Source organism: Aegilops tauschii, chromosome 7 (assembly GCF_002575655.3).
Source record: "Aegilops tauschii subsp. strangulata cultivar AL8/78 chromosome 7, Aet v6.0, whole genome shotgun sequence".
Taxonomy (NCBI): domain Eukaryota; kingdom Viridiplantae; phylum Streptophyta; class Magnoliopsida; order Poales; family Poaceae; genus Aegilops; species Aegilops tauschii.
Window position 1 is genome coordinate 101,440,848 of NC_053041.3, and position 12,717 is coordinate 101,453,564.

Below are 12,717 nucleotides of genomic sequence, written 5' to 3' on the forward strand. Positions count from 1 at the left end.
GCAAAACTAGCATTTGTTATTCAACGGACATGGTCCCCCTTGAGAAGACTTTGCAAAGATCTCATATTGACGTGGGCTAAACGGCGATGCCAAAGCCATCCCACGTCAACTTTAGCCATTAGACATGTCGCGGTCTTAGTGGGTCGCTCCGAAAAGTTAATCACATAAAGACCATTCTCGACATAGCCAACAAAGGCTACTTTAAGAGTCTTGCTCCACAAGAGGGCCACAGTATCAATATCAAAGAAGGTGGCAAAGCCCATGAGTGCAAGTTGACGAACGGAATGTAAGTTGTATGCAAGGGACTCAACAAGCATGACTTTCTTGATTGTGAGATCATGAGAAATGACAACCTTACCAAGACCCAATACCTTAGAAGATGAGGCATCACCCCACTCGACATTGGTGGGCATAGATGAAACCTTGTGCACGTCCACCACCAAGTCCTTGCTTCCGGTCATATGATTTGTGGCTCCGCTATCGAGCAGCCATGACCCCCCACCGGAAGCAAACACCTACAAGATATCAATGCTTGGTTTTAGGTACCCATTTTGTAATGGGTCCTTTGATGTTAGTAACAAGGGTCTTAGGAACCCAAATAGACCATTCAATGTACTCATAAGAAGAACCAACAAATTTGGCATAAACATGCCCATCACTAGCGCGCCATAACACATAAGAAGGGTTAAAGTCGCCGGCTTTGTTGGAAGGAGTGGCATTGTCCTTCTTGACACCACCACCCTTCACATTGTTCTTCTTCTCCTTAGAAGCACCCTCTCCCTCCTTCACAAAGTTTGCTTGAGAGGAGGAGGTTGTTTGGCCTTGTCATTCTTCTTATTATTCTTGGACTTGGGTGCAAACCCAATTCCCTCCTTGCCCGCAACTTCCTTTTGATTGCTCAAAAGGTTGTTGAGGTTCTTATCACCTTGTATGCAAGACACACGGCCTTTCTCAAGTTGCTCCTTCAACTTGGCATTATCCTCCACAAGATGCACATGCTCACAACAAGGGTTAGTAGCATTTGCATTATCAATTAAAACCATATGAGGAAATGTGGCTTTCTCCTTGGTTAGCTTACTTTGAGTTGATCATGAGACTCTTTGAGGCTAGCATGTGTACCCTTCAAGGCCTTGTGAGCCTTGTCAATTATATCAAACTCCTCCTTGAGTCTAGCATGGTCAACCCCAAGTTTGGCCTTCTCGGAATTGAGCACACGAGAAACAACAAGAGCCAAACGATGACCACGCTCTTCCTCAAGCGCATTAGAGAGATCCGATATCTCATCGGCATAGTCACGACTATGCCCTTCCATCTTAGAGATGGTGTCTTCGTGAGCCTCGATCATGTCATTGGCTTCACCAAGTTGTTCCAAGAGAGCAACGAAGTGCTTCTTGGATTTACCCTTGAGCTTACTCATTTCCTCCTCCTTTGTCCCCTCACTTTCATCAATGCAATCCGTCAAGGAAGGTTTAGTAGTGATGGTGGTTTTGATGTTGGGGGTTACCTTGTTGGTGGCTTTATCCATGAGGCACTTGGCGGTGATGTTCTCGTTGGGTGAATCGAAGAGGGACACCCGTGGAGTTGTTGCAATGGCAACAGAGGCCATGGCAACAGTCTCACCATCTTCATCATCATCCTCATCCTCATTGTACTATTCTTGTGTGACCAACCCCTTGGGAGGAGTCTTCTTGGTGAAGTTGTTCTTGTTGAGGAAGGACTTGGCCTTGTCTTTTCGGATAAGCTTGCCACCATTGTCTTCCCTCTTCTCGTACGGGCACTCCGCAACAAAGTGGCTCACATTGCCACAATTATAGCATGTCCTCAAACATTGCTTGCCCTTGGCGCCACTTGAGTTGTTCTTATTGAAGTTGGGCCTTGAGTTCTTCTTGCTCCAAAATTTCCTTGAAGCGAGAGCCATGTGCTCATGATAAGCATATTTGGTATCTTCGGGGCAACACTCCTCTTCTTCCTCTTCACCCTCTTCTTCCACACTAGCCTTGGCCTTCAAAGCAAGGTTGGGCTTCTTTGCTCATTGAGAATGCTACACCGCATTGTCGGCGGTCTTGTCCAAGATCCTCATTGCAACAAACTCATCCAACACTTCACTTGAGGACAAGGCGTGAAAGTCCTCAATTTTCACAAGCTTGGGAGGAGGAACAACATGATTCATTTGCGTGGAGGGAACCAGTCCTCCATAAGTAAGAGGAGGTTCAACATGGGCAAAGATGTCATTTCCACTTCTACCACTAGTCAAAGGAACTTGATCACTAGTAGCTTCCCCCTTGTTGGAGTTAGCATCCGTCACCTTGTTAGTGGGATCGACCACTTCCAACGGTGCTGTGGATGATTTAAGACCATCAAGAAAATTCTTAAGCATGCCTTTGACCTCGGCCGTCATGGAGGTTTTCAATGTTGTAGCGCCCCGGACACACCCGCCGGTGGTCGTTACTCCTGACGGGATCTAGACTGGCCCCACAGATCAATACTAGCCTTTTCTGCGCACTTTGTCCTCACTCGTGCGCACCCGGGAACAACTTCCCGGTCGGTCACTGCTACCTCTTGAGCATGCGTTGGTTTTCCCTTGAAGAGGAAAGGGTGATGCAGCAAAGTAGCGTAAGTATTTCCCTCAGTTTTTGAGAACCAAGGTATCAATCCAGTAGGAGACTACTCGCAAGTCACCTAGTACCGGCACAAACAATCAAGAACCTTGCAACCAACGCGATAAAGGTTTTTTTACAATTAATGACAGTGGGGGAGGCTCCCACTAACTTTTGTATTACTCACAGACGAACAATTACATCAGTGTTACAGATGGGTTTTTAATGGCCCCCCGGCCAAACTCCAAAGAAACAAAAAGGCAAACAAGTGTTACAAGGAGGTTACAATCTTTGTAAGTAAGTGTCTAGGAAGGGGTGGAGATCCTTTCTACAATTATGTAACAGGAGACTCAACAAATCCTTGAACCTAGTTAGCCATGAGTCAAAGGAGTGCGGGATCCCTCTGAAATAGACATTATTCCTTTCCTTCCACAAACTCCATGCTGCCATCAAGAAGATATCCATAAACAAAGGCTGACGCCAGCTATCTTTGCCCTCGCGGATCAAAGAAATCCTGTCCCCCATTGCTGGCCAAAGCATGCCAACTTTAGCCCAACAACGCTGGCTAAATGGACAGGCAAAGAAAAGGTGCTCAATCGTTTCCTCTGGGGGGTTCTGACAAAGAATGCAGGTATAGTCGTTGTTAGCCACGACGTAGTGTCTGCGTCTCAACATGTTTCTCGTGTTTAGGTGATCAACCAACAGCAGCCACCCGAACATTTTGAATTTGATTGGGCTTTTGGCTTTCCAGAGCCAGCCAAAGGCCTTGTCCGCAACAATCTCCCAGAAGCAGTGATCATAAAATTTCTTCGAGGAATAGGCTCCACCGAGAGTGCACCCCCAGGTGTCTCTGCGATCACTTTCCAGGATAACGTGCAACGATCCATGTTGGATCTCTCTAACCTCTCCCCTAGCCTGAGCTGACAGTGGCAGGTGGAAGAGCATGTTTGGGTCTGTGGCCATGAGCACATCAGCGACGGACGTGTCCTCGTTCAAATAGAACGAGAAGGCCCTGGGAAAGAGCTCCATGAGGGGGGCCTGGTGATCACTATCAAACCAGGCGTCTTTCCAAAACAGAGAGGAGGATCCGTCTCCCAAAGTGACAGTAGTAACCCCACGAAAAACATCACTGAGTTGCAGAACATCGCGCCACCAGAAGGAGCCAACCGGGTCCATAGCATGCGGAATCTTGTCTGTGTAATAGGCGTCGCAGATCATGGTCACCCAGGGGACATCATCGTGGTTGTAAAATTTGAAGAGATGCTTTAAGAGGAGGGCCATATTCTGCGTTTTGATGTCAATGATCCCAAGGCCACCTTTGTCCTTTGGTCTATAGACTAACTCCCAGGCAGCCAGCGAGTTATTTTTAACACCATCCTCAGAGTTTTTGGCCCAAAGACAGTATCTGCGCAACTTATCCAAGTGCTCAATCACTCTAGGGTGCAGCTTAATCGTGCACATGGCATAGATCAGCATCGACGTCTCGGCCGAATTGACCAAAGTGAGTTTGGCCCCGGACGACATTAGAGACAGAGCCGTGGACATCTTCCTCTCCACACCATGCACAAGAGGCATGAGCTCCAAAAGCGTGGGTCTGGTCGTGCCCATAGGAAGGCCAAGATACTGAACGGGAGAGAACCAACAGTGTAGCCAAAAACTTGCGCCAACTCCATCGCATATCGCTGATCAATGTTAATGGGGATCAATGTAGACTTATGGAAGTTAATCTTCAGTCCAACCGATGTAGCATAATCTTCCAAAATGGTTTTCATGCGGGCAGCTTGATCCGGGCAAGCTGGCATCACCAAGATGGTGTCATCCGCATATTGAACTACGGGGTAATCACCACGGCAATTACTTGGGATTGGCAGGTCAAGCAGACCTTGAGCAAAAGCATCATTAACAACAGCTTGCAGAAGATCAGTAGCGAGTACAAAGATCAGTGGTGACAGGGGGTCACCTTGCCTCACCCCACATTTACATGAAACTTTCTGCCAGGAACTCCATTGAGGAGCACAGAAGAAACACCTGAACCAAAAATGGTTTTCATCCAGCCTAGCCACTTGTCGTCAAACCCCATGTCTCGCATGATCTCCAACATTGGTGCATGCTCAATTGTATCAAAGGCTTTGGCAAAGTCAAGTTTGAGCAGCACAATCTGCCGTGCGGATGCCTGACATTGATGAATATACTCGAATATCCACGCCAGACAGTCCTGAATGGTCCTCCCTTTAAGAAAGCCATATTGATTCCTATGGATTATTTTCAGAATAATTTTCTGCAGACGATTGGCCAATATTTTTGTGACAATTTTGAGACAACAATTAAGCAGTGTTATTGGTCTGTAATCATTAGTAGTCTGAGGGGATGAGATTTTCGGGATCAGGGTAACATACCCCTCGCTGATGCTGGAGACATCCAAATTGCCCTCATGAAAATCCTCACACATCTTATAGAAATCCTCTTTGATGATCGGCCAACAACTTTTAAGAAAACAACCATTGAAGCCATCTGGACCAGGGGCCCTGTTGGCTGGCATTTCTTTGATCACAGCGTCGATCTCACCTCTTGTGAAAGGTGCCGACAGTTCCTCCAAGCCGTCAACCCGTCGGATGATCCGAGCGAGGTCAAAGCGCATGCATGTGGGTTTAGAAGAACCCAAGCGATCTTTGTATGTTTTATACAGTAGCCCTTCCTTACCAACATGATCACTAACGATAACATCACCATCCCGCAGGTTGGCAATGGAGTTATGCCTAAACCTCTCAGTTGCAAGGGACTGAAAGAGCTAAGTGTTTTCGTCAGCGAACCTGAAATACCTGACAGTGCACCTTTTCCTCCAGTATTCATTCTGATATTTGAGCAAAGTATTGAGGTGTAATTTAAGAATGCGCCTGAAATTCTTTTCTTGTGTGAAAAGAGATCTTTTGTCCTCAATATCATCCAGCCGAAGAAGGGCCTCGTTACTGTTCTGAATCATGATCTTCAGCTTTGAGATACCTCGGCTCCAACGCTTGAGATCATAACGTAGATTTTTGAGCTTCTTACAAATGAGGGCAGCGGAGTTAGGAGCGTGGCAAGGTTTGAACCAGGAACCAGCAACAACTTCTAAGAAACCCATATGATTGACCCAGTAGTTTTCAAACCGGAAAAGTTTGGACCTGGGGATTTTGGACTCAATGGCCACAACACAAGGAATATGATCAGACACAGGTTTGCCTAGAGGTAATACCATCGTGTTCAGGAACGACGTGGTCCAATTAGAAGAAGAGAAGAACCAATCAAGCTGCTCAAGCAAAGGATCATCTTGCATATTGCTCCAGGTGAACGATCGGCCTTTGACAGGAAGCTCCATCAAGGATTGTGCACGGATTATTTCGTTGAACAAAAGCATATCAATAGCGTCACCACCTGGTTTGTTTCGGTTGGACGGGGAACGGATGAAGTTGAAATCACCCAGGATTAACCAATTCTCATCATCAGGTATATGAAGATCAAAAAGCCAAGAGCTAAAATCCACACGTCGCTGACCAGTACAAGGACCATAAACATTGACAAGATTCCAAGATTCATTCGATTGTGTTGAAACAAAAGAAATCCCCACAGCAAAGGACTCAACGAACCACGGCGTGCCCACAAACAAAGAGCTGTTCCAAATAGTTATCAAGCCACCCGAGGCACCTAACGTAGGCGCAAAGGCAAATTTATCGAAACGCTTAGGGCAGAACGTTTTAATAAAAGCTAGATCAAAGGATTCTCGCTTAGTTTCTTGGATACATAGCACCGAAAACCGCTAGTATCAATAGCATTCCTAAGTGCCAAAAGTTTACTATCAGAGTTTATGCCTCTGATGTTCCACGACAACACATTCCATGATTTATTCATGATGAAAGGAGAAGTCAGTTGTCGCCGTCCGGAGCCGACGACTGACCATCCAACAGCTTCTCGGTAGATAGATCTTCAGGAGAAATACCACACCGAACGTCCACCTGTTGAATTTCCTCGACGGAGGTGGGAGGAGGGCAAGTTGTAGCAGCGGTTGGTGCAGGAACAGCAGCCGTAGAGACAGCTCGAACCGCTCGCACCACTCGAGCTCTCACTCTTGACTTGGGTTGCTTGTTGTCAGAGATCTGGTTGACTTTGAAGCCATCATATTTGTTTGATCTTGTGCTTCTTCTGACAGCAGTAGGTTTCAAGGGGAACCTTGACATTACGCGAACTATTGGCAGCAAACATAGACGACGAGGCAATCATCTGAAGAGCACTCCCATGGTCCAACCGAGCAGCAGAACTGGATTCAGAGCAGACAGGTTCAGGAGCAAGTTGTGCAGTGATGGCCTTGAGCCCAGGGGATCGGTCGGCCCATTCCCATTCCATATCAACAGAGTCCACCATAACTAGCGGGCCCTCCAGCAGCAGATTGCAGGGAATGACACTGGCTCCCAATTGGAAATGGGCACTGAAGATTCTAGCCATAACATCAGGTTCTGGCGTGACATTCAACAGGTAGGCATCAGAAATAGAGTTCAGACGGTTTTGGATAATCCTGAAAGGATTGAGTGGTAGCATCACATTGTCCATCTGCACATCTGTAAGGGTTGGTGTGTATATGCGTTTGAGCATACCACCAATCCAAGACAGGAACTCCTGATCCATTGCTACCATCAGATTAACAGAGTCGCCTCCTGCTCTGACAAAGGCCAAATGGGCAGTAGGATTTCCAAGAACAAAACAATCAGCTAGGGCTTCAACTGCCTCAATCTCAGCTTCTGACGACCACACATTAGACAGATTATCCTGAATATTATGCTCAGGGTCAACGCCATCCATAAGGGACGGCCCATCATACTGGAAAAAGGTTCTGAAACTGAAACCAGAGTATGGAGGGGGGATGACTGGCTAGGCTCGCCATCCATTCTCCTGAAGCTGTTCCTGTTCCGGCTCCAGTGCGTTCCAAGCAGCTTCGTTCAGAGCATCTTGAGCAGCCATCTCGTCGATTCGGGCCTGTTGCATGAGAGTGTAATATGGCAGATCATATGGATGCGGTGAGGCATTTAGGAGGGGCGGATCTTCCTCCGTGCCCACCAGGCCAGGGATGGTGTTTCTCCCGTTCAACACATAGACGGGGACAGACCAAGAACGCCCAAGATCGGGCAGCAGACCAACTCGGGTCACCAAGAGACTATGAGGAACTTCAGCAACATCTTTGATATGTCATTTGACTAGAACACGGGCCTTGTTCTGCCCCGGACGCGGCCAGACTAGAAGCTTACCAAAGTTCGAGACTGCCTTGTGGATGTAATGTTCAGTCTGATAGTCCATGGGAAAAGCAAGAAACATAATCCAGACCTCATATTCAAAAGCAGGCATGCGCATATTGATGCTCTCATCATGCGGAACTAAGGAAAAGTGTGAATCATCAGTGAGAGCATGAGGCCCTTCCCTAAACGCAGCATCTCTGCTCTCCATATCCGCAAACACAACACAACCAATGCCCAGCGGGTAGACAAAATCATCAAGCAGATCATACTCAAGGTCAATAGTGATAATGCGGCAGACTTCCGCGAGCCAGAACTCCTTCTGATGATCGGGGACAGGAGGGTCGACAGAAACAATGGCATACCTATCATGGTTGAGCGGAGGGTCGTCCACCACCATGACATGGCGCTGGACGCGATGAGCAGGGCCTTTGTCGAAGGTCGAACCATCGGGAGCAAAGGCGAACGGGCGCACCGGGAAGTTCACCATCGCAGCCGTCAAAGAGCGGCGGATTGGGGCGGAGGCGGACGACGGCGTGGAGTTGGCGGTGGTTTTTGGCGATGGAAGAGGTGGCGTGCGCGAGGGAAGTGTTACTGCGGTCGATTGGTGTTTTTGGCAGGCGGAATTGACTGCCTGTGGAAGAGGGAGGCGTATTGACAAGCAACGGGAAGGAGCCACGTCCAAAGGGCAAGGGATTTTCTGTTTCTTTACCCAAACCATACACGCCTGCGTATCCCGAATACCACGGGGCATACCAACAACCACAGGGTTACCTACCTTAGAGGATAACGAGATATTCTGGGGTAGGATCTCATCTGATTTAGTTGTGTGCAGTCGCATTTGTGTCCAACACAGTTTAGGAAGTCTACGGCACAGGGTGGGCTTATGGGCTCTATGGCCAAGATACTGACAGAAGGAGCAGTGAAGTAGCCCAGGGCATTTTGCGGCCCGGTGTCCAATAGCTGAGCAAACCGAGCAGTTCATAGTACACACAGGACGGCCCAATATGCATGGCTCATGACGAGACGAGGTAGAAGCAACGTGGTCCAATTCCTGGCTGGAGACCGATGAAAAGCAAGAACAAGTCCCAGATGTATCACCACATGCTTGACAAAATAGCCCAGTGCAGACTGATGGCGAGTGACCAAACCTATCACAGTGAGAGCAGTGTTTAAGCCATTCATAAATATATTCCATCGAGGGTATATTAGAGAGATCCACCATAAGCTTAACACTGTCATTATCATAACCAGCCTGCCATCCATCCAGGATATGGAAAAGCTTATCCTCAGGAATATCATCCCATAATCTCTGAAAAAACCAACGGCCACGAAAAGATGGCAACATGACATGAGATCCGGGCAATATCGGTACATTGATGGATCCAAAACGAAAGGGAGAATTATCCTCCTGAGAATCCAGACCCGAGAAACTTCCAAAAGTGATCGCCGGTAAAGAACCCTCACCGGAATGTCTCTCCATCGGCGGCGGAACTAACCCCAAATTTTGAAAAACCGATAACGAGGAGGGATCAATAACATCTTTGGAGTTGGAGGAGAGCCATTTAGATTTAATCGCCGGACCAGGTGAAGAAGCCAGACCATTTAGCTCGGTATCCGCATGCCAACCCATAATCCGAGGAGGGATAGAGTTTGCACCTCGATGGAGATGAAAATGACAAACAAAGTCCGTCCAGATGCGATCTCTAAGGCCAAAAATGAAATGACCCACACGATTCGAGGCCACTGAGAACCAAAAACGGCGATCACTGATGTCTACTACGCAACCTTCTTCTTGTAGACGTTGTTGGGCCTCCAAGTGCAGAGGCTTGTAGGACAGTAGCAAATTTCCCTCAAGTGGATGACCTAAGGTTTATCAATCCGTGGGAGGCGTAGGATGAAGATGGTCTCTCTCAAGCAACCCTGCAACCAAATAACAAAGAGTCTCTTGTGTCCCCAACACACCCAATACAATGGTAAATTGTATAGGTGCACTAGTTCGGCGAAGAGATGGTGATACAAGTGCAATATGGATGGTAGATATTGGTTTTTGTAATCTGAAAATATAAAAACAGCAAGGTAACTAATGATAAAAGTGAGTGTAAACGGTACTGCAATGCTAGGAAACAAGGCCTAGGGTTCATACTTTCACTAGTGCAAGTTCTCTCAACAATAATAACATAATTGGATCATATAACTATCCATCAACATGCAACAAAGAGTCACTCCAAAGTCACTAATAGCGGAGAACAAACGAAGAGATTATGGTAGGGTACGAAACCACCTCAAAGTTATTCTTTCCAATCAATCCGTTGGGCTATTCCTGTAAGTGTCACAAACAGCCCTAGAGTTCGTACTAGAATAACACCTTAAGACACAAATCAACCAAAACCCTAATGTCACCTAGATACTCCAATGTCACCTCAAGTATCCATGGGTATGATTATACGATATGCATCACACAATCTCAGATTCATCTATTCAATCAACACATAGAACCTCAAATAGTGCCCCAAAGTTTCTACCGGAGAATCAAGACGAAAACGTGTGCCAACCCCTATGCATAGGTTCATGGGCGGAACCCGCAAGTTGGTCACCAAAACATACATCAAGTGAATCACGTGATATCCCATTGTCACCACAGATACGCACGGCAAGACATACATCAAGTGTTCTCAAATCATTAAAGACTCAATCCCATAAGATTACTTCAAAGGGAAAACTCAATCCATTACAAGAGAGTAGAGGGGGAGAAGCAACATAAGATCCGACTATAATAGCAAAGCTCGCGATACATCAAGATCGTGCCAAATCAAGAACACGAGAGAGAGAGAGAGATCAAACACATATCTACTGGTACATACCCTCAGCCCCGAGGGTGAACTACTCCCTCCTCGTCATGGAGAACGTCGGGATGATGAAGATGGCCACCGATGAGGGTTCCCCCCTCCGGCAGGGTGCCGGAACAGGGTCCCGATTGGTTTTTGGTGGCTACAGTGGCTTGCGGCGGCGGAACTCCCGATCTATTCTGTTCCCCGATTGTTTTAGGGTATATGGATATATATAGGCGGAAGAAATACGTCAGGGGAGCCACGAGGGGCCCACGAGGGTGGAGGGCGCACCCAGGGGGGTGGGCGCCCCCCTGCCTCGTGCCTTCCTCGTTGCTTTCTTGACGTGGACTCCAAGTCCTCTGGGTTGCTTTCCTTCCAAAAATAACTTCTCCAGAAGGTTTCATTCCGTTTCGACTCCGTTTGATATTCCTTTTCTTCGAAACACTGAAACAAGGGAAAAAACAGGAACTGGCACTGGGCTCTGGGTCAATAGGTTAGTCCCAAAAATAATATAAAAGTGCATGGTAAAGCCCATAAAACATCCAAGATGGATAATATAATAGCATGAATACTTCATAAATTATAGATACGTTGGAGAGGTATCAGCATCTGCAAGCTTAATTCCTGCTCGTCCTGGAGTAGGTAAATGATAAAAGAAATAATTTATGAAGTGTGAATGCTAGCAGGTGCATAAGTTTGATCAATGATAATTTCAATCACCTTTTCTAGCATCATTATATGTCATAACAGTAGCTCAACTCATAGAACTTTTCATGATCAAGTAACAAACTATTCACATGTTAAATTATAGATCATAAACTTTCTTGAAAACTAACAAACAGTTCTCAGTCATCAAACAATTGCAATTCATCTTATTTTCAGGAAGAGTCTATGTCAGAGCTTTGATTTAGCAAACTCCACATTTTCAACTATAATATAGTCTTCCATGATTGCTACCACTCAAAGCATATTTTTAGAACAAATAGCATCTATCGAACACAGAGAAAGATAGGGGCTAATGTTTCGCCTCCCAACCTTTTACCTCAAGGGTAATGTCAACAATAATAATTCATGATCAAATATATTTGAATGGCCATATATGCTTAGATCTTTCCATCACATGATGCTTGCCAACTAAAGAGTAGGTTGGAATGAGAAGGAATACTACTGACTCTTGCATAAAAGTAAAAGATAGGCCCTTCGCAGAGGGAAGCAGGGATTTGTAGAGGTGCCAGAGCTCGAAGCAAAAACAGAGATGAAAATAATTTTGAGAGGTATGCTTTCATTGTCAACATAACGACCAAGAGTTCCCAATATCTTCCATACTACATACATTATAGGCGTTTCCCAAACAGAAAGGTAAAGATTTTTACTCCCCCTCCACCAACAATCATCAATCCATGGCTTGCCCGAAACAACGGGTGCCTCCAACTAACATCAAACCTGGGGGAGTTTTGTTTGCAATTATTTTTGATTTGATTTTGATCTTTTGATCCTGGGACTGGGCATCCCAGTTACCAGCCATTTTCTCGTGAATGATGAGCCGAGTCCACTCATCGTGAGAATAACCCACCTAGCATGGAAGATACTGCTAGCCCCTAGTCGCTACATGAGCGATTCAGGCATACAAAACAGACTATTATTTGAAGGTTCAGAGTTTGGCACATGCAAATTTACTTGGAACGGCAGGTAAATACCGCATATAGGTAGATATGGTGGACACTCACGAAAGAAACTTGGTTCAAGGAATTTGGATGCACAAGCAGTATTCCCGCTTAGTACAGATATTTTGGCTAGCAAAGGATTCTAAATAGCAAGCACCACATGTTAGAGGATCCAAAATAATATAACTTATACAAATATACCCAAGCATAACTCATTATGTTTTCTTCCTTGTCCAACTTCAACTAATTTGCTTAGGTTTGAAAATAATTAATGGGGCTCACAATCATAGAAGATGTCCAAGATAGTATTATATGTGAAATCTCTCTTCCTTCAATATTCTTTCCTGAATTGTTAAAGTGACCAATA